This window comes from Haliaeetus albicilla, chromosome 4, assembly GCF_947461875.1.
Source record: "Haliaeetus albicilla chromosome 4, bHalAlb1.1, whole genome shotgun sequence".
In the NCBI taxonomy this organism is placed as follows: domain Eukaryota; kingdom Metazoa; phylum Chordata; class Aves; order Accipitriformes; family Accipitridae; genus Haliaeetus; species Haliaeetus albicilla.
Genome location: NC_091486.1, coordinates 25,357,055 through 25,377,241, shown reverse-complemented (window position 1 = coordinate 25,377,241; position 20,187 = coordinate 25,357,055). Strand labels below are relative to the sequence as shown.

At 37.3% G+C, this 20,187-nt stretch overlaps 1 long non-coding RNA gene across 1 annotated transcript in view; it reads left to right on the top strand.

Annotated features, from left to right (window-relative positions):
- Positions 1-8,629: 8,629 nt before the first annotated feature.
- Positions 8,630-20,187, top strand: part of LOC138684982 (uncharacterized) — a 28,147-nt gene continuing 16,589 nt past the window's right edge. Inside the window, exons 1-5 of the long non-coding RNA XR_011324199.1 lie at positions 8,630-8,807; positions 13,168-13,301; positions 14,212-14,454; positions 15,596-15,799; positions 19,322-19,433. This is a non-coding gene — a long non-coding RNA (uncharacterized lncRNA). The remainder of the gene's footprint in view (positions 8,808-13,167; positions 13,302-14,211; positions 14,455-15,595; positions 15,800-19,321; positions 19,434-20,187) is intronic.

Genomic DNA, 20,187 nt, shown 5'->3' with positions numbered 1-20,187 from the left:
TAGTACCATACTGAACTGGGGTCTTGGAAACATAACTATGCATGCTGATTTACTAGGATAGTGCTGTAGAGTAAAATAGTTAAATGGATGTCAGCCAGGTAAGGGATATGGAAGATCACATAGAAATGAATACTTGTGTAATCACACTCTGGCTATGATGGTTAGGTGATCTGCCAGCCTCTTCTGGCTTCTATTCCTATCACCACCCCCCACACGTACAAGCAAAACCCAGGAAAAACAAAACTGAATGGTCTTTTCTGTTTACAAATTTGTTTTCTGTGCATTATCGTAAGTTGCAGATAACTATGAAACAGATGAGGTGAGGATTACACTGCAGCAGGTCATTCCAGGACCACTCAGGTGCAGCAGGTTTTGGCACAGTGTTGTGATGACTGTAAGTGAAAAAGGAGATTTCAGTTTTCTTACCAATATTGCAATGGTTTTTTGTGGTGGTCTTGTTATATCTGCTGAGAATGTTGGCTTTTTATCATTCACAAACAGGTAAGTGTTTCTGTAAGAAAAGCCTTTTCCTTTACACTCAGGAATATAATCGTTTTTATTACCTTGAGACCCAGATTGAGGGAGGAAGTGAGGGCACAATCAAATACACAGGAAAAAAACCTTTGCCCTGTGAAGGTCACAATGTAGTAATGAGTCATGTCCTTCAGTAATCATCATGACTTTAAGGGGAATAATGATTTAGGATCATCCTCATTTGCTTTGTCAGAATTTCCTGTAGCATTCTTTTGCCCTGTATTCCCACCACTCTTGTGGATCATGCATGTGGTGTTAGTGAGATTGAATGAGCTGTACTGGATAGCCCTATGCTCTATGTCTTTATCATCAGAAAAAGATGGCAGAACAGCATCTGTTTCCCTGACTGCAGGTGTTCTGGTACTTTATCTGTATGTGCATAGCTGGAGGCTATACTAGATCTCTTTGCTCTTGTGGTTCAGTAATTCCAGTAGCGGGTAGCTTTGGCAGCAATTCTTATCTGTAACGGTATCCGTGCCTGTCTCTCAGTGAAGCGGATGTGCTCATTTCTATCCATGATTCTTTCATACTAATTGAATAACTGGGGCACATTAACGTCAAACATGACTCAAACAACAGACTAGGTGATGGCCTTCATACCACTGTGCCACATCATGGTTTTCCTACTGCTTCTAGGTCTTCCTGTGGATACCAAAAGGACCCTACAGGCTCCCTGCCTGGGTTGGCACCTCCCTGGGAAGTGGCTCCATGCAGCTGCTCAAATTAATTGGCATATATGAGGAGGGACAGAGTAAGGGATTTTTGGAGAGACACCAGCTTTAATGTAGGCAGGCTCATCTTTCTTTGCAGTCAGTGAAAAGGGAAAGGTCTCTTCCATATTCAGTTCATCTTTCTCAAAGTATTAAGTGACTATTCCAGGAGTCTGAATTCCCCTTGAGTCTTCAGGGGTTTTTTTTAGCAAGCAGGTAAAAATTAGCTAGCTATGACTATGCAAACAACAGTGAATATCAACAGTCCTATTGCAAACAAGACTAGTAAGATCAAACAGGGAATTACCAAGGTTCATCAGAGTACTGTAGTTAAATGCAAGGTAATCCCCCAATATATGAAGTCAGTAACCTTCAGAAAATGTGTCCAAATCCCTGGTCCACTCCCAACTCTCTGAAGTCAGTCAAATTTGCTGTTGGTCAAAGTGCTTAGAATGTGGAAATTTTAATGCAGAGCACTTCAGCCTTTCATTCTATATCTGACAGGAGATGCTTCAGTTTGGGCTCTTCATCTGTCTTCGGAAAAGTGTGGGTGCGAGTCTCTTCCCATCACACTCCATACAGACAGCCTGACCAGACTCACTTCCCAGGCTAGCATTAGGCTTTTGGAGATCCCTCACTGTATTTATGTCTTGTAAAGATCCTATTGCATTGTCAGCACTTAACACCAGATAATAATTCTGGAGCCAGACATTCCCATCACAGGCCACAAGTCACTTCTATTGATTTCAAATACAGTGCTGCTTTTATCTCCACTCCATTCAGGAAAGAGTGTGGTTGGGTCACCCTCACCACACATATCATTTGAGTAGTGCAAGAAAAGTAACTTACTGGAGAAAACTCTTGTACAAAGGCAATGCTGCTTTATACTAATTCCTAGAATGGTGCACATAAAAAGGAGGATATATTTTTTTCTTTGGAAGTGAGATAATAATTCCAGTTAAATGATAGCAGTATTGTTGCTGCCTGAAATATGGGTGGGAGATAATAAATTTTCCTCTTCAATTTGCAAGTCTTTTGAGCAGCTGGTTAATAGTTACTAGCCTTCATTAATGGGAAGTAACCAATAGTTAAATCTTAACCCCAAATTAACTATATAGAAAATATACAATTTCAGTGAAGAAGGTTGTCTCCAAGAAGTCTAGTTTGATCAGGGTCCTTCACCACAATTAGAGGAAAGAGAAAAATGTATGTGGAGTTAGCAACAGATACCACGCCACCACATGAGTCAGTGAGGTTATCAAGGAGAGTAGATTTTAGGACTTTGCACCTGGCTTGCTTTTGAAGCAGTCAGAATGGCTAAATGGTTGGGGGGGAGGGATTAGAAGGGACTCTTTATATATATCTATGTAACCAAAAAAAAAGTTGTTATTAATGTAGCAGTATAACCTTAGGCATGGCTGCTCATAGCAGGACCCAGATGCCAGACTAGAAAAGATACATAATGCCTCCCATAGCAGCATCTGGCTTTTTGGCAGTCTCTACACACTTGGGCATTGATGACTCTGGATTTGCTTCATAGTCTTTCAGACAGTTGGATTACAGTGGCCCTGGGCAAAACTGCAGAACCTTTTCCTCCATAGCACATCATTTTACATAGCATCTCCCTTTTCCTGAATAAATTTCTCACTGGCAGATAAGCAAATTTGAACAGCCCAGACCTTTAATACAAAAATATTTTAATGGTGGAAAAAAGCAGGACCTTAAATGCTCACTCTTGTGTTTCTTTTTTTTTTGTGTTGCAGATCAACCACTGATCATGACTGTATAGAGGGACTTGGGAAATATCCAATGTGAGTATGCCCCGCCTGCAAATGACAGAAGGGCTCAAAGTGCATGCATATTCTTGCATGTCCTTAATGGACTTAAGCTAGTAGTATGTCAAAGTAAAATACGTTATACTGATATATAATGAAGCAATCTCTTAAAGCAAGTTACGGTAAAGGAGGGAATCTCTATATTTTCATTCTATACCTTTCACCAAAGGCTTTTACAATGATATTAAATATTAACTCTGTATAGGTTTAATCCCAAGCCACAGCAGCAGCCTTAAGGTTAATAGTCCTTTTAATTAAAGGATAAGTCAGTTATTGAACACAGAAGCTAATCACAAAAGGATTACCACTGAAAATGAACATAGTCTGTGCAATTAGTCTGATAATTAAGACTTAAGTACTGGACAGAGATCAAAGTGCTTGTAATCTGCAATAAAGTTCCTAGAGTTATAAGGATTTTCAAAATGTTAGCTTGTGCTTTATTGCACCTTCCATTTATTGTGTACCCATGATAGCAGCAAACACATTTTCCCAATGGATATCAGCATGTATAACTACAACAGCTGTTACTACATAAGCCTGGTGTTTCTCACAATATGATTACTCTGTCAACGACTACCATAAAAGGTGGCATCTGTATTCATCAAAAAGAGTTATCAATAAATGTAAAGCCATACAACAATTAGAGATCTCCAAGGAAGAACAAATCCAACCAAAAAAAATGTCAACTACACTATTTAATGACTAAGATTGTTAATCAATAAAATGCCTTCATAACTTTTAATTAAATTTTTATTTGAACTGGATGTTTAGAGAATCTGATTCTTTGTTTTCATTTCATTTAACAGTTGCACTACTAAAGTACTGGTGGCATCTGCGAACAGCCATCCTCTGGGGGACACTTCATGTCTGTAATTGCATTTTGTCACCTACAGAGGGTGTTAAGAATCTTGTTAAAAATAAAGGAAATAGTTAGGAGACATCTCACTGTAGCCATTATTATAGTGCAAATTACCAGGTAGAGCAATCCAGAAGCTGTCAGGAAAGGTTAGTAAGAAAGAGTGTCAGGAAATCAACCATTCAGCAATTCATCATGGCCTAACTCTAGCTCTAAAATGAAAGCTTTTAAAAAGGCATTGTTTTATGAAGTGAGGGACATTATCTTTTTTTTTTTTTTTTTTTTTACAGCAGTGAATAAAGATAACAAGGAGAGTGGTTCTCTTATGAAAGATATAAAGACATAATGATGAAAAATGTCGATTATTTTATCGTACAAATTTGCAGGCAAGGTAAAAACGAGAGAGGCTGTTGCAATTGAAGGAGGCCATTTCTGTATATTACTTCACCTTTATATTTTAATTTTGGAATATGCATTCTGATTTTTGCAATCCTTGTTCAGGCAAAAAATGACAGGCTTTCCAGGTCACTACTCTGGTCCCTATAGGCTCTGTAAGAAGTCATGAAAACAAAAAATTTGCTTTTCAAGGAGTTTTTACAAGTGCAGTCTTGATACTGATTGTAACACAGATTGCCTTTGTTCTGTTAAGGGATAGTGGACAAGTTTGTTACCATTTCTCTCACTAGCAAATAAATGTTATCTGCCCCTTCCTTTGACTTTCAGATTTAGCTAGTGAATAAGGACCTTCTGATGTTGACTATCAGTGATGATTCTCCACTGCTGTAATGCCACTGATGTGGCCATATCTGTTCTCTGTTATAGACTGCTGTTGTTATGGTGCACTGTCTGAGGAATGCGATTGCTGCTGTTTTGGGTTTTGTTCTTTCCCATTCACAATTATGGCAAAGCCCTGGGCACAAAACTCAGTCTTTCATAAAGCAGCTGAAATTGTATGGGGCGGGGGAACAAACAAAAAACCCCTCCAAACCACCAAAAGACTGAACTAGTAAAACGTCAAGAAAGAACATTTTGCATAGACCAGTAGCATTTTCCTGGTTAATTCTGGTTGGGTGAAGTGGAAGGAAGAGAGTACAGTTTGCTGGTGGGAGGGGTGAGTTCTCATAGTGCATGCACAGAAGAAATAGATTATACATGTACTACAAATTCAAATTACTGGGACAGCCTATCAGCATCAGAGGCACAAGGAAGGTGTGTTTTATTTCATTGTGTTGCTAAAGGGCCTGAAAGAGAAGATAGATGTAATCAAGAGATCCCTGTGAATCGATGGGTTGCATTTGTAGGTGTCTTCTGGTTCCAGTCCTAGGAATAGATAAACAGTCATCAAACCACCCATCCTGCTGCAGGACCTGAATAAGGATTGAAGGGGAAAAGGAGAGCATTCTGGATCATGTGATGACCCCTAGGGTTACTGAGGAAAAATCAAATTTACCTAATTCATCCAGTGATAAGGAAGACAAAATAAAGCATGAGGGAGAGAAAGAAAGCAAAAGTCAATAATCAGTGAAATATTTTACTATTAATTGCTGCTCATGCCCTCTCTTTTCTAGTTCTGTTGCTGTCATCACCATGATACCTCCTTGCCTAACATAAAGTATAAACATAAAAATCTGAACCTTCAGTGACTAGAATTTTCTAAACAAATTTTATAAACATCTGAATTCTTAGTCTTCCTTTTTTTTCTCAGTCCCTATATGCAGACACCAAAAGGTAAGAAGATATTTACAGCATGAAGACAGCACTCTCATAATTTAACTATCATGTTTTCTTGTATTTCTGAAGAACTATTTGCTTACATTCAATATTGTATAAAAAAATTAATCAGCAGTTGCTTGGCAATTTCCTAGTCCTTTCCCAAAACCAAATCCCAGCACCTAGCTAATTTTATTTTTTTTAATGGAAAAACATCTGTAAAACTATAAAACCATGAAAAAAGTCTTTGTTTCACTATTAGTAGTAGAAAATTAATAAAATCCAAAAAGCAAAAGTATGAGGTCAACTACGTGAATTTCACAAATTAATTTATTATTTATCTCCTGATAAATGATTTAAAAGTACTCCTAAACTATTATATACATAAACACACATGTATCTTGATACTTTGGGGAAAAATATGTTTCAGGAGCTCTTATTTTAATTTTACTGACACTGGAATATCTATAGGCTGCTTTGTGGAGTTTTCTGAAGTTACAATGATGTGAAAAAAAAAAACCAAAATTGCATACCTTGTTTATAATCTTGTTCTGCTCTTTCTGTGAAACATACAGGGCATCAACTTGAAGATGTTAGACTTCAATCCACTTTCTACTGACATGAATGGCAAAATTACCACTGATTTCTGTGGTGGAGGACTGGGCTCTTTGCCAACAATTATGTTTTGATATTTTGGCCAAATCCTTGTGCCAGTAAAGTTGATGGCAACATTTGTATTGACATCTATGGGAGCAGAAGTTTAGGCAAAATACTGGTATTCATTTAATAGCCACACTTCAAAGTTTCTTTTGCTGAGAGAAAAAAGTAGACAAATGCATACTGTAAAAGTGCTGTTCAGAGGCCTGGTTACTTGCCAGCATCCATACAGCTATAAAATAGCTTTGTAATACATTACTTATGAAGCAGAAATCCTGGCAGAAAAGAACGTGACCAAAAAAATCTGTACTTGTGTTCCATATGAAAATGTCACAAGAACCACCAGTAGCAAGGGATTGCATTGGAGTTAATAAATAAATGGTAAAAGACAGTTGTCTTAGATTGAGGGTATCCCATAAGTTTAAGAGACAGCTGGAAGATCTGCAAAGATAATAAACAGAAATAGTAACAAGCAGAAAACTGTATAAGATGGCAAGTTGAAGCATACTGCACTTTACTGAAGTCTCTGAAAACTCTTGGTGTGCTATACTGCCCTATGTAAAATTATGTGGAAAAATAATGCAATTATCAATCAATAATTTTTTAAATGGAGCTGATTGATGATTAAGTGGCAGAAAGTTTAATTACAAGCACAAACTCACATCATGTTTGCATTGATGAAAAAGGGTTGTGTTTATATCCAGCCTTAATGCACTACCAAGAGCTAGTCTTCATTTGCAATGTTAGTAATATTTACTGAAGACTTGTCAGAATGGAGCACTCACTTCTTATAGATATAAAAACACCCTTATGAACAGATAATAGCATCAATCACTTTTAGTATTTGGATGTCAGACATGTATGAAAACCCTGCTAACTACCTTCAATAAAGAATTTTTAAAATTACTCCTCAAAATATATATGCATGTATTTTAATTCACAGGAGAACAGATTAGGAGAATGCTCCTTCCATGACACATTGGATAAGAATCTGTCTTGTTGCAATGCTAAAAATTCTCAATCCATCAATTAAATGCAGATTCAGGGCACCGTCTCATATTTCCTTGTCAAATAAATTATGTCTTACATCAAAGACCACACAGATTCCTACTTAACAAAACAGGGGTATGTCTGAACATATCATAAATGTGAAATATGAAAGAGAACAAAATGAGACAGCCAATAAAATGTAAGATTTGTTAGTCAGATAGCATAAACCTTAGAAACAGCATTACTAGTACTCAGAATTTGTGATTAAAGAAATATTCATAATCTGTCACTAATTTTCCCCGCAGATCGAAACTTTCTTATAATACAAACCAGGCAAAATCTGAGAGAAATTAAAAGAGGAAAATTAGCAGATGAAATGGTGTTTAAATGTACACATTTCTATTTTTGCATATATATATATATAAAGATATTTCTCTTTTTTTCTCTCTTTTTTCAATTAAAAACTAAGCTGGAAAAAGTATGTATATTTTCAAAGGACAAAGTCTGCAGATATAAAATTATTGAGGGTAGTCAAATATAAAAGCATAAGTAGAAATTGCCTATGGCTTTCATAATAACTGTCTGGGCAATAAAATGGTAGCTGAAATTCATGTCAATAAGGGCAAAGTAACACAGTAAAAAGAAGTGCATGGAGAAATCAGCTCTAAGCAAGCTACTGCTGCTCAAGAAAGAGATGTCAGATTGGGTTGCTTTATAAAACCATGAACTTGATATTCCTCAGTTTTCATAAAGCAAACACTGTCAAGAATAATTTGGAAAGAACTTTCAGAGAAAACACTGAACTGATTAGACCTCTGATGTGTCCATATCTCAGATACAGCTTATTGTTCTGGTCAGAATATAATAGAAAGTTACAGCAGAACAGGAAAAAATTCAAGGAAATAGAACAGGATGATCAGATACAGCAGTTCCATGCAAATAATAACTGAATAGATTGGGACTTCTTAAGTTTTTAAAAACTACCTTAAAAGATGGCTGAAGGAGATTGAATAGTAATCAATGATATTGTGAAGAAAGCAAAGCTTGTTCATATTGCTCATAACAGGAAGACTAGGCAGCATACATTAAAATAAGGAGATGGTGCATTTAAAATAGACAATTAGACAATTTTGTAAAGTATAAATCCACTGCTGACTAGGAAATGCAACAACCCAGATGCAATCTCCATAGACATACCACATGACAAATCACACTATGCATGCCAGGCATCTGCTGCAAACAACTGTCAGAGACAGACCAGTAGGATGGGTGAACCTGTGGTCTGACTCAGGATGGAAACATTAAGTTTCACTGACAACCCTGATCTCCAAGGAAATGACTGCTCAGGGATTACAGCCCTGAGCTCTAATCAACATAAAAATACATTCATAATGTGCACTTTCCTTCCAGAATGAATGTTCCTCATTTCATTTCCATTTATTAGGAGCTCAGCATACTGAAGCAGCTTTTGCAGATGAAGACTCTGAAGAAACTCTGGCCAAACAAAAGAACCAGGTAGGAGGTAAGAATTCTAAGGTACGTACATAGATAATTATAATTTTTTAGTGGTCTAGGCAATATGGTGTACTTTATGGACATTGGCTCCTGCCAATAGACTTTCGCACTGACATTAAAAACAGATTAGCATATGCCTTGTTTTCTGATTCAAAAGGAAGCTTTATGAGCTATAACTGACCAACAGTTCATTCAGACAAGCCAATAAATATGCTCAGAATCTCTTTTAATCTTGGTATGGATACACAGTCACCAACTCATTCTCTAGGAGCTCACTTTTATCAGCAACGATCACAAGCTGCTATTAATCCTACATCAACCCTTCATTGATCTGATATCACCTGGCCTCCTGGATAAAACAGGCAGTAGAAATTCACCTCACGATCCATGCATCAAGCCTCTAAGTTCTTGGCAAAGTAGCCTGTTTCTTCAGACTGACATTAAGCTTGATATAAAATCTTCAAATGAAGATGAATCTGCCATGTGGAAATAGTTCCAGTGTTTAAGTACCCTTTGCACTTTATTCTCACTCTATGCTTCACTGTCTTTTTTTCCGGTCATTAGATCTTCCTCTGCTTGTGCCACTAGCTTAACTGGTTTATAAGTATCAAATGTCTTCATCTGTAGATAATTATGGACCATGATCAAACTCTCTCTTCATTAACTGTGGATGAACTAAATAGACTGAGCTTATTCCAAATCTCTATGGAAAAGTAGGTTCCAACTTCTCAGTTTGTTGTTTTTTTTTTTCTCAGAGGTTTTCTGATATGTCAACATACTTTCAAAGGGTAGGTACATCCCATGCTGAACATCCTACCTCAGAAATAGACTTGATGCCACGTGTATCACTATTATTACCATCCTCCACATTTTTCTCAGTATTTCCATCTACATCTTGAAGAATCACATTAGGTCTTTCTTTGTCATTGAGACATCTTTTCCAGCTGCTTTTCAGCCATGACTTCCAAATCTTCATAGCCCCTACTTTCCAAGACATAGTTCTCCATCCTTCTAACATCTGGTGCATTACCCACAGGTCTTTATTTGCTTTATTTTGCTTTCCTCTTACTCCTCATTCCCAAGTAAATATTTATGTGAAAAAAAAATCCTTCCTGCAAGTTAAAATAAATCAATATGTGAATATATGATATTTGCCCTCAGTTGTCGAAATGCAATCACAATTTCTGTCTATCTCTACCGCTACAATATCTTCCAGTTGAGAAGGAGGTGTGATACAAGGAACATATCATGAGATGGAAAATATACTTCATTTCTTAATTACACTGTGAACTTTTTCTGCATTTGACAATTTCCCTCCCAAGAGAAATATTCAGCATATGACATGCTGTGCCTAGCTAGATGAGCAAACAGCATACATATATTCACAAACATAAAAGAAGCATATGAATTGTAATAATGATAGTGGCAGTGGGAATATAAAGGAGATGGCAGTTCATGACATAGGTTCATTAATCAAAACTGTTTGAGCGCATGTCCATGGGATCTTGCAGAATGTAGGCCTCTTCTAGCAACCTGACTTACTGTAAGGTTTGGGTAAGAAATGGGTGATTTTATTTTTTTTCCCAGTCTGAGATCAGACATCAGTGATAAGGATTTTACTACCTTTGAATAACGTTATTAAATTAATAGCAGTAATATCTTGCCTCATATTCGTGAGAATGAATGATTGAATCCAACTGGCCAAATTGTTCAGCAGTGTGCTACATCAGCCTGGTATTTTCCATCATATCAAAGTCAAAAATTTTTGCTCGGAAAGGCAGCAATGCACACTCCTACATGGTGTAGATGAAAGCGGTAGATATACGGGTATGTAACTTCCAATTTAGTTTATGGTATAATGCACATGTACAATTTTAGGAGCTGTCTGTCTGCCACTCGGTCAGCTGCAGCTGGTTACGGGAAGGAGGGAGACACCATGCTCTTTCACACAGGCTTCATTTCTGCTCTTTTGCTTTATCTTTAATCTGGAGTTACAATCCTTGGGCTGAGAGCGAGAGGCATTTTTCCTCTGTGGAGAAAAATGTGACTGAAATCAAAACAACCTTATTGTAACTTAGTCAAAGATCCATCTCGTCAGCTGCAAGCGAAGTTAAACTGATAAAGGAGAATATATGTAGAAGGAACTTTTCTCTAGCTGTATAAAACATCACTTTAGATAATATCATCTCCTGCATTCAGCAGCTACCAGTAAAGTTCTGAAAGCATTTTCTCTCGGTCTCTGTGCCCCTTTTTACAAGAGGAAGCATGAAGGTAATCTGCTTTATATGCTCACAATTCTTCGGGAAAGATGAAAAGCCAAAAGCCGTGCCAAAACCCTCACCCATGCTGATGGCACCACGTTTTACCTATCACTCCTGTGAAGATAAACATCCCCCACTCATGAGGCTGTTTGAGACTTTAGGGGTAGTACATAGTGCCACAAGGGAGACTGTAACACTTGAGGGGAAATTTTTCTTCATTTTTTATTTTTAAAACAGAATTGTAACCCCTAACTATCTTTTATCAATACTTGTTTGTGAAGTAGTACAAACCCCTCCATTAATTCCGGGGTCATTAAGTGGGCATGCAGGCGTCCAGCTGCGGTGTGTGCGGTGCAGGGCCAGGCCCGACCCGGCCTGCAGAAGGGCTGGGGGAGAGGAGCGGGGCGAGGGCATGGCGCACCGAGGCCAGGCCCAGGCCTTGCTGCTCTTCCATCGCTTTAGCAAGGGGACAGTACCTGAAACTCGCATCTCTCTGTAACGGCCACGTTTTCACTATGCCATAGCCTCACACCAAATGATCTTAGGGGAGGAATCTCAGTCTCCATGGATCTTTCTGCTATAAATGGGAAACTGCCTCCATGGGGTTTTTTATACAGCACAGAAAAGGGAGGGTGGGGGGAAGGTTAAGTTGAGCAGGAAACAAAAAAATCTTCACTGTTTGTTCACAAAACCGCTCTCTGTTTTGAAATCGTCATCTAAAAAATTTAAATTATCATCCAAACAAAAGCAGACCCTTAAGTTGGTTTTGAGTGCTCCTACTACCAGCATAAATACAAGCTTTTGTTTAATTTGCTTTGTATTTAGGGCCTGTCCTGAGGAAAGAAAGGTATGGCTGCTGTGCTGGCTCCTTTGGTTTTGCACCAAGGTCAGTAAGCCCCTCTTTTTGCTTGTGCTTTAATCGCGAAATGTTGTGTTAATGCTGATCATTCCATTAAAGTCTTAACTACAGAAATAACAGAGAAATTAGAAAAGTAACCCAAACATTTTATCTTTTGTTTAATCCCATTTATTCCTTCTCTGCAACATACATTTGGTCATCTTGGTGAATGGGCCAAGAAGAATGAATTTCCATAAACATCTGCTGAAATTCTAGCCCGGAACTACCCAAATGGAGGACCTGGCTAAGTCACAGATGTGACTATAGTTTCCATGACATCCTCTCTTTCTCTCAATTTTCTAAGTTCTCTGAAAAGAAGAGCATGAGGCATGAACACGTGAAGGTGAGAAGGGATACCCAAAGAAGTGGAATAAATGCTCTTTCTTGCACAGTAAGCCTGGATAAAACTATATATTTAGGGTTAAAAATCCTTTTTGTTTGTTTGTTTTTCCTTTTTTAGTCTGTGTTTCTTTTCAAAGATTGCAAGTGAAAAATAATGTCATATGGTATTTCCCTCACAGAATGCTGAATTGTAGAATAGCAGGAGTAGGAATGGAATATTTGGCTCATTCCTGCTGTTGCTTCTGAATCCTGACTACTGCCATTTACTTCCTTATCATTAATAAAAGATCAAGGAGATGACACAAAGACCGTGGTGAGAAACAGCAACTCTGTTTTGGCATTAATTTCCCAGAATAATTCTCTTTCTGTACTGATGCTAAGGTATCACATATGGACGTTCTTTTGGTTGAGTATGCACCAAAGAATGTTAGCCGAGGAGATGGCTGAATTAGTAATTCCCCTTTGGAATTGCTCTGGGAGTGTGTGCCATTGGGGTTTTTTGGGTTGCTGTATACAGTATAAGCATGATGGATGTTGATTATCTGCATTGCTGAAAAGTAACGAACATTATAGGTCTGCCACATTCTTGCACAGTGAAGTATGAGTGCAACCAGCAGTGTGCTCTCTTTGTCTCTACCAGTGCGTGGGAAACTTAAAATTGTGAAGAGAATGAGAAATAAAAACTATAGGGCTGAGGATTACCTGAGTATTTGTAAAAGGTATTGGTATCCCATTTTTACCCAGAGATCTCAAAGGGACAAAGTGGACCTATATGATCCAGGGACTCTAAGATTTAGGTTTTCAAAGAAACTGAACTTTGTTAATGCCTAACTCTTTGGGCCTCTTTTGAAAATTCCAGGTCAAGGAAAATGTGCAGTTTCCATTTCTTGGTATCTCTGTGAACATATAGAAGGTTACTTGCCTGATTTGAGGATCACTGAAATGTGGATATACCCACAGTCCAGCACAGTGGAATATTCATCAATAAAATAGGTAAGCACTATTCTGTTTAAATTTTAAGGATCCACACCCAAAAACATATCAGAAGGCTCTCACGGGCTATTGCAGTCTACTGAACTAATCACTTTCTAATTAAATCTTCCATAGTTTGTCTTTGGAAAACTATCAACAAGCATCCCTCAGTATTTGCTTAAGGCATCTTTTGTTTTTCTGATAAGAGAATTACATAGCTTTTTAATAAATTATTTTAGCAAGTGGAGAATGCTAAGAGCAGAAATTGCAAAGCAGTTTTCTCATATCACTCAACCTTATTGTAACAGAGCTGTTCCCACAATATTCTGTGTTAGTTTGGATATTTCTGCATATTGACAATTGATGACAATGTATTTGTTACCCAAGTTCAACATTGTAAGTAGTTTGAAATCTGTGACATTTTAGCTGTGTTAACCAGGAGTAGTAATATGTTAAAGAAACTCCACCACCTGTGGATTCACTGTAGATCACTGTCCCCACAGTCTCAGAAGACAGTGAGCCACAAAACTAATAATAATTAGGACTCCTAGCCGAGGTGAAAAGCTATTGCCTCATGGAACTATTTTCCAATCATCCTCTTTCCAGCTGAGCTGGACTAGTGACACTATAAACTGGCAATTAAAAGACTCAAGTTTAAAAATACCTTCAGCTTCCCAGGTCCCACAATGGCAAAGGTTAAGTGGATTATGTGGAGATAATTCACTTAGCTCCAGGGGGAGGGTGCTGATTGCCTGGGCTGCTGGTTACCTCCCTCTCCCCTCCTCACTTGCTGAAGCAATGATTGTTACAGTAGTGTCATTTTCGCCAATGTAAAACAAGGGGGTGAGAAAAGGCCTGGAAAACTTTCCCAAGAGACGCTGCAATTAGTGATGGACACTGACTAATAATTGCAAATTTTACTTCGATACAGCCTTGAAAACTGAGTCTGGAAGTGGTCGCTACTCCTTGGCTAACATCTTAATGCTCCTAAATATTGACCATTCATGCAAGTCTTCCAGTAAATACACCCTGTTTGTTCAAGGGAAAAGAAATATGAATAAGATTGCTGGCCTTACATGAACGGCAACTCTCCCCTGTGCTCCAACTGAATTAAAACCACCAGTTACACCTCTAGTTGTGTGGCAACACCTACACAGTGTTTCCAATTAACTTTGTAAGTTTTTAATCAGTGACAAATGCATTTTTGTAAATTCAATTTGCCTTTTATTGCAGCACCTATAAAATGTCTTGCAGCATTCCGGAACTTTGTGAAGGTTTTACTTGCTACTGACATAACGCAGCTGTCGGACCTACAACAAAGGCTAAGGTTTATGAGCAACTTGAATTAGGATGTAGGTTAAGCAATTAAAGTTCAAGGAGGGGGAGGGGGAGATGGCTTTCCAAAATTTGCACTTGCCAATGTGAAAAAGCACACTAAAAACATGTTACATACCAGGATGGGCAAAGCTAAAGTGGCTAAGGAGGCCATACTCAGTTTTAAACTCACTATTTTGAGAGTTCCATATGTGAAAAGGTCACACAGATTTCATTAATAAATCTGCACTGCTATTTGTTTTCTTTTTTAATCAAACTCAAATGCATCCTGTTAAAGGGCTGAGTGATTAGATCGTAAATCTGGATATCCTTGAAGATGATGAAGAAAACGCTTATCTGTAAAGCAATCATCATACTGTCAGTTATGTCATTTGCACGTTTTTACAGGTGCTGGAAAAATGGTTTAATTTTAAATCATTTGCTTGAATTTCTAGGTAAGAAAAAAAATCCATGCAGAATTTACAGTTAAAAGAGCAACTGGGTTACTTGTGACATATGGAACAACCCATTACATCTAATCTTCTGTATCTAAATTCAGGGTATTAAAACAATCAACATTCAGAATATACATGAATTAATATTTCATCTTAGTGAAACTCAACACTCAGTACATTAACTTCTGCTTCCAGTTATATGATACAATATCCTAAATTCAACAACTCTGAAATTAGTCAGTTTTAATGGGGCCGAGTATAAATTTGCATCACTAGGTTTTAAAAGTACAGCCAGTCCAAATAAGGTTACTAACTCTGGGTTTGGTATATTATTGCGTGGAAATCCTTATTCTGTGGGGTCCAGAGCAGTACATATTGTGCTAGATTTCTCATTTCTTCTTTTTTGTTATTTTTTATTTTCCTTGTATCTTGATTTTTCCTTTGTTTGTCAAGTAACTATTCAATACTTTTAGCAGTGTATTTTTCTGCTGTAAGCATGATTAGGATATTGCTGCAACTTCTCCTTTGTGCATTTGGGTCTTACAGCTGATTTGTCACTTTGTCTGAACCCAGACTGTGGACATGGCTATGGCTAAGACCACCAGTGTATTTTGCTATTGCACTGCTAGAAGGAAGTTGGGAAATGAATGTCTCTTTGGAACTTTATTAAAACTATGGATGTGGAAAATAAGTTTTGTGGATTTATAGACATTCTTACAAAAGGAATGAGATATGGAGCAATATTTTGAGGTGGGTAAACACATTTTGCAATTTCTTAGCTGACTGCATGACCTATTTCCACTTTAACTTAAATCCCATCTAGATTGATTCAATGGAGCCATTTTGATTTCTGGAGACTTTTGATTCATAGAAGTTAAGAGCTACAAAATACGCTTATCTGGCATTGATGCTAGTGCCAAAATCTGGCTCAGTGGAAGTTAGCATAGTGCATGTTATCTGATGACAGTGGAGGTGTTGCATTATTTACTGCATAGAATGTCCACCCTGCCAAGATTTATGTGCTTGTTTAACTTTGTTCTGTCTGGTTAATTGCTTCTAGTCACTGAAGATCCTCATATGCATAGAGTGAAACATCAATCTGTTTTATTTTCAACATATTTTAAAAATTACTTGCTAGATTGTTCACTAGTTGAAAAGGCATTATGGTAAAAGCTTATTGTACTTTACAAAGGTCTAAGGTTTCTAAATTATTTTTTTCCCACAGATCATAGTGAGCAGAGGGAGTAACAGCATCATTCAGTCATATGCATCTCACTTTTCTTCACACAGTTTTCTTTAACTGACATTTATAAACATTATTTTTATTTGTTTTGTTGTAGATCCTGCAATCTTTTGCCCATAAACACAAACGCTAACTTAACATTGAGTTCAGTGAGCCAGTTTTGAACTGCATGCAGAGAAGATTAAAAGAAGTAGTACAAAATCCTCTCCTGGGAAAGATCAAATGGTTACCAAAATGAAAGCAGCCTAAAACTGTAGTGTTTAGCCCAGAGGGGGGGAGGGGAATTGGGCATTTAGCTATAATTAACACCTTCCACTTGCACTCTCCAGTGTTTCAAACGGATTGTTTCCTATTATGAGTAGTTGCTCAGAAATCTGAAATCACTTTGATTTAAAAAAAAAAAAATAGAAAAAATACTATCAACTAATAAGGCTAAATTCAAGGGTTCACTCTTCAGGAAATAGTTCTGTAATCTTCAGACATCTATAGTCAGTCATAAAGCCATCAAGCATTAACTACATATACAAATACATTATTTCTATGTGAATATGTGATTTTTTTCACAATTAAACTTTTTCCCACTTTCTAAGGAACTTGCACTGAAGTTTTGCTTTGGCAAGCACTGTATTAGTTTATCTGAAGCTTGAGGTTAGCAACTTTATCCAGGATAAATGTCTTAAAGATTCTTGATCTTATTTCTTCATTCCTCCATTATTTCAACCAATGTTGCTTAAAAATATCTCAGACAGCTCCCTGGAACATTTTAAATGAAGGTATTGTAGCTCTTACTTTTTTCAGTTTGTCTTGATAGATAAAGTGCACAAAGAAACAGAAAAGCTGACAAGCTTCCTTACTTGTCTTTCAGAGGCCTTGGTCAGTGTTTTTGGTGTGTTGCATGCTGGAATCTGAAATACAGTTTATTTTCTCTCCCTCTCTTCTATGATGTATTAATCCTTGTCAGGGCGTGGCCTACTGATCATTCAATCCCTCAGTCTGGTCCCACAAAAGTACTTGTTGTTCCTCCTAAACAATAAATATGTTGCTACTTTGTATCAGCTGATCTAAAGTAAGATATTTCCTGGCTTTATGAACTTTGATTTACATGTTGCTACCACTACACTCCTTTGGCATTTATAAATTCATATCCTGTGTATGTTCATATCCTGCCCTTCTGATTGCAGGCTGTTAACATACTTCTTAAACTGGTGGAGATAAATGTCAGTAGTACATCAGTAAAAATAAATTCTGGTTCATATGTGTATTGAAGAAAATTTAATCTGTGTATTCCAAGATAACAAGCCAGCAGAATTTGTTTTGAAATTCTTCCCTATCTGCAGAAATCCCTCAAAATCATCATGTCTCCTTTTGCCCTCTCCCACTGTGCTGTACAAGGAACCCGAAAGTGTGAACGGAGTGCCTGCTGAGTTCACTGTTCACCACTGACACCCCTGCACAACGTACCTGGTGATTCTGATAAATTCATGCATAAATTTGTGCACATAGCCACAAAAGATTACAAATGTTTGCTCTGTGTTAGGCCAAGAAGACCCTGAATACCATGAGTTTGGGGGGGTGATACAGTGGGTATGGAGATAGCAGGTAGCACTTTACTTACTGATTTCAGTGGTCTGTGGTAGTGCATCATCAAGTATTTCAGCATGTAAGAGGAGATACAGTGTTTAAGAAATAAGCTCCTTTCTTCTCTGGCTGAGATCTACAAGATATCTAGATTTGTTTCCAGTTTTCTTGTTTTGTTCCCAAAGAAAGGCTCTTTTTGACTATAAACTGATTTGAAGTAATTTCTTCTTCTGCAGATAAGGTTAATGCTTTCTAACTTGCTCTTTCATGCCTAAGGGGTGTAACACATATGGTAAGTAACAATAAAATACTGATCTGACTGTACAACTTTATGTAGGGCATGTGTGACTAAAACCTGAGCAATAAAATTTCCTTTCCTGCTCAGACAGAATTGTGTATGCCTGTCATATTTTATTGGTTGTTAAATGGCACATACACTTATGGATCGCAACCAAAAGCAGACAACCTACAGTATCATTGCATATTTATCATTTTCAGTGAAAACATTGTAACAGATTTCTCTATACTTGGGCAAATTAAGCTATAGGAAAGTAAACAATCATGTTGCTTATGAATATGTATGCACTTAAAGCATGTAGAAACTTTTAAACATTCAGTATTAGTAGCAAAAAATGTTTCTGATTTAACAAAGTAATGACACATGCAGTGATCAGAAAGCAACATTGTAAAGCAATAAATTTTTTAAGAGAAACAGTCACCTTTTCAGAATGCAGACAAAAATAGCTTATAGATCCAACAACTCAGACCCATTTTAGCTACATTAGCAAATATTGTGTAATTCATTAACATCTAGTGACTAGAGCTATCTGAAAGAGAAATACTCAGTATTTAAGTTACTGAGTTACAATAGTGAGCTACTCAGCCTTCTGAATTCTGAAATTGTTGGTTCTTTTCCTACATAGTTAACAATTCTAGTAAATTATAAAAATTATAAATAATTTTCAAAAGGAATCAGATATAGCAAAATGGAAAAATTGAATGTGTTAAATATACAGTAAAAGTATGCTCCAAATACCTTTTCAAAGAATACAATGACAAAACTTAATTACAGCAATTTTGAATATGAATTGTGAATATGAATGCATATGAATTAATAGTATCACATGCTGCAAACCAAACTGCACTGCTGTATTCAGGAAATTCTTTTTGGAAAAGTGTGAACATTTAATTAATTAGCCTAAGAATTAGAGGGTACTGTAAGGGTGGTAAACAGAAGACATGATCCAGTTACACTGGTAATCCATCCTCTGCCCTTTCTTCAAAGCTGGCTAAAATGATATTTGTTTAACAAAATAAAGCCTTATGATTTTCGCTTAGCCCATATGACATTACAGCCCACTGAATAAGCCATTTGGACACAGTAACATAGACCTTTATCAGAGAAACTTTGGGTCAGGAAAGATATGAAAGTTTGAGTTCATTCTTTGCAGGTACTAAAAATCTTTGATCGATGTCCAGCCCTCAACCAAATAAGTAACTGGGAGGACCATGCTGATCTGGATACCGAAGAGTGGTTTTGTCATTATTCTGATGCCACCCGAGGTAAGAAAATTTAATTTTGTCATATTCTTGACACCTATCACTAAGTAAAGACTACAGGAATGACCATGACATGTAAGCAAACAGTGGATACATGAAATGGATTTTGGTGACTAAGTATAATTATACAACGCTGTGAACTCTTCAGATAGCATGTGTCCACCTCACACATGCCAGGCAGGCTTGTATCCTTAGCAGGTTATATAAGCTAAAAGGAACTTGCAGTTATGCTTCCTTAGGCACTTTCTCCAGCAGACAGATGTGTGATATCATAGTGATAGGGAACCCACAGAGACTCTGAGATCCCTCACTTGTTTTCATGCAAGACCACCAGCAAAACTCTCGATCTTTGCCTGTGATATGAAGTCTCCATAACTGCCATTTTCCCCATTTTTACTGCTGCTTTACATTCATTAGAAATAATGTAATAGAAGTCAAACTGATAATCATAGTTAGGTTTTCAGTTTTAGATGGCTGTCTTTGAGATGATCCTGGGCAGGAACTGAGCTGCTAGGTTTGTTTTGGCTGTGTTTATAAGCACATAAGGTTTGTAGTGAGAAAGAGTATCTTCCATTAGAGGGGCTGATAGGGTTGAAGGAAAAAAAGGTTTCATGTGCACAGCCCCTTCATCAAGTCTAAAATGTCTTTGTTTTGGGTGATGTTGATTGGGCATATGCATTGGCTTAAGTCTCAAATTCCTTGCTATTAAGTGCTTTTGCTGTTGTGAGAAAATATGGGAGAATAGGCTTAAATTCAA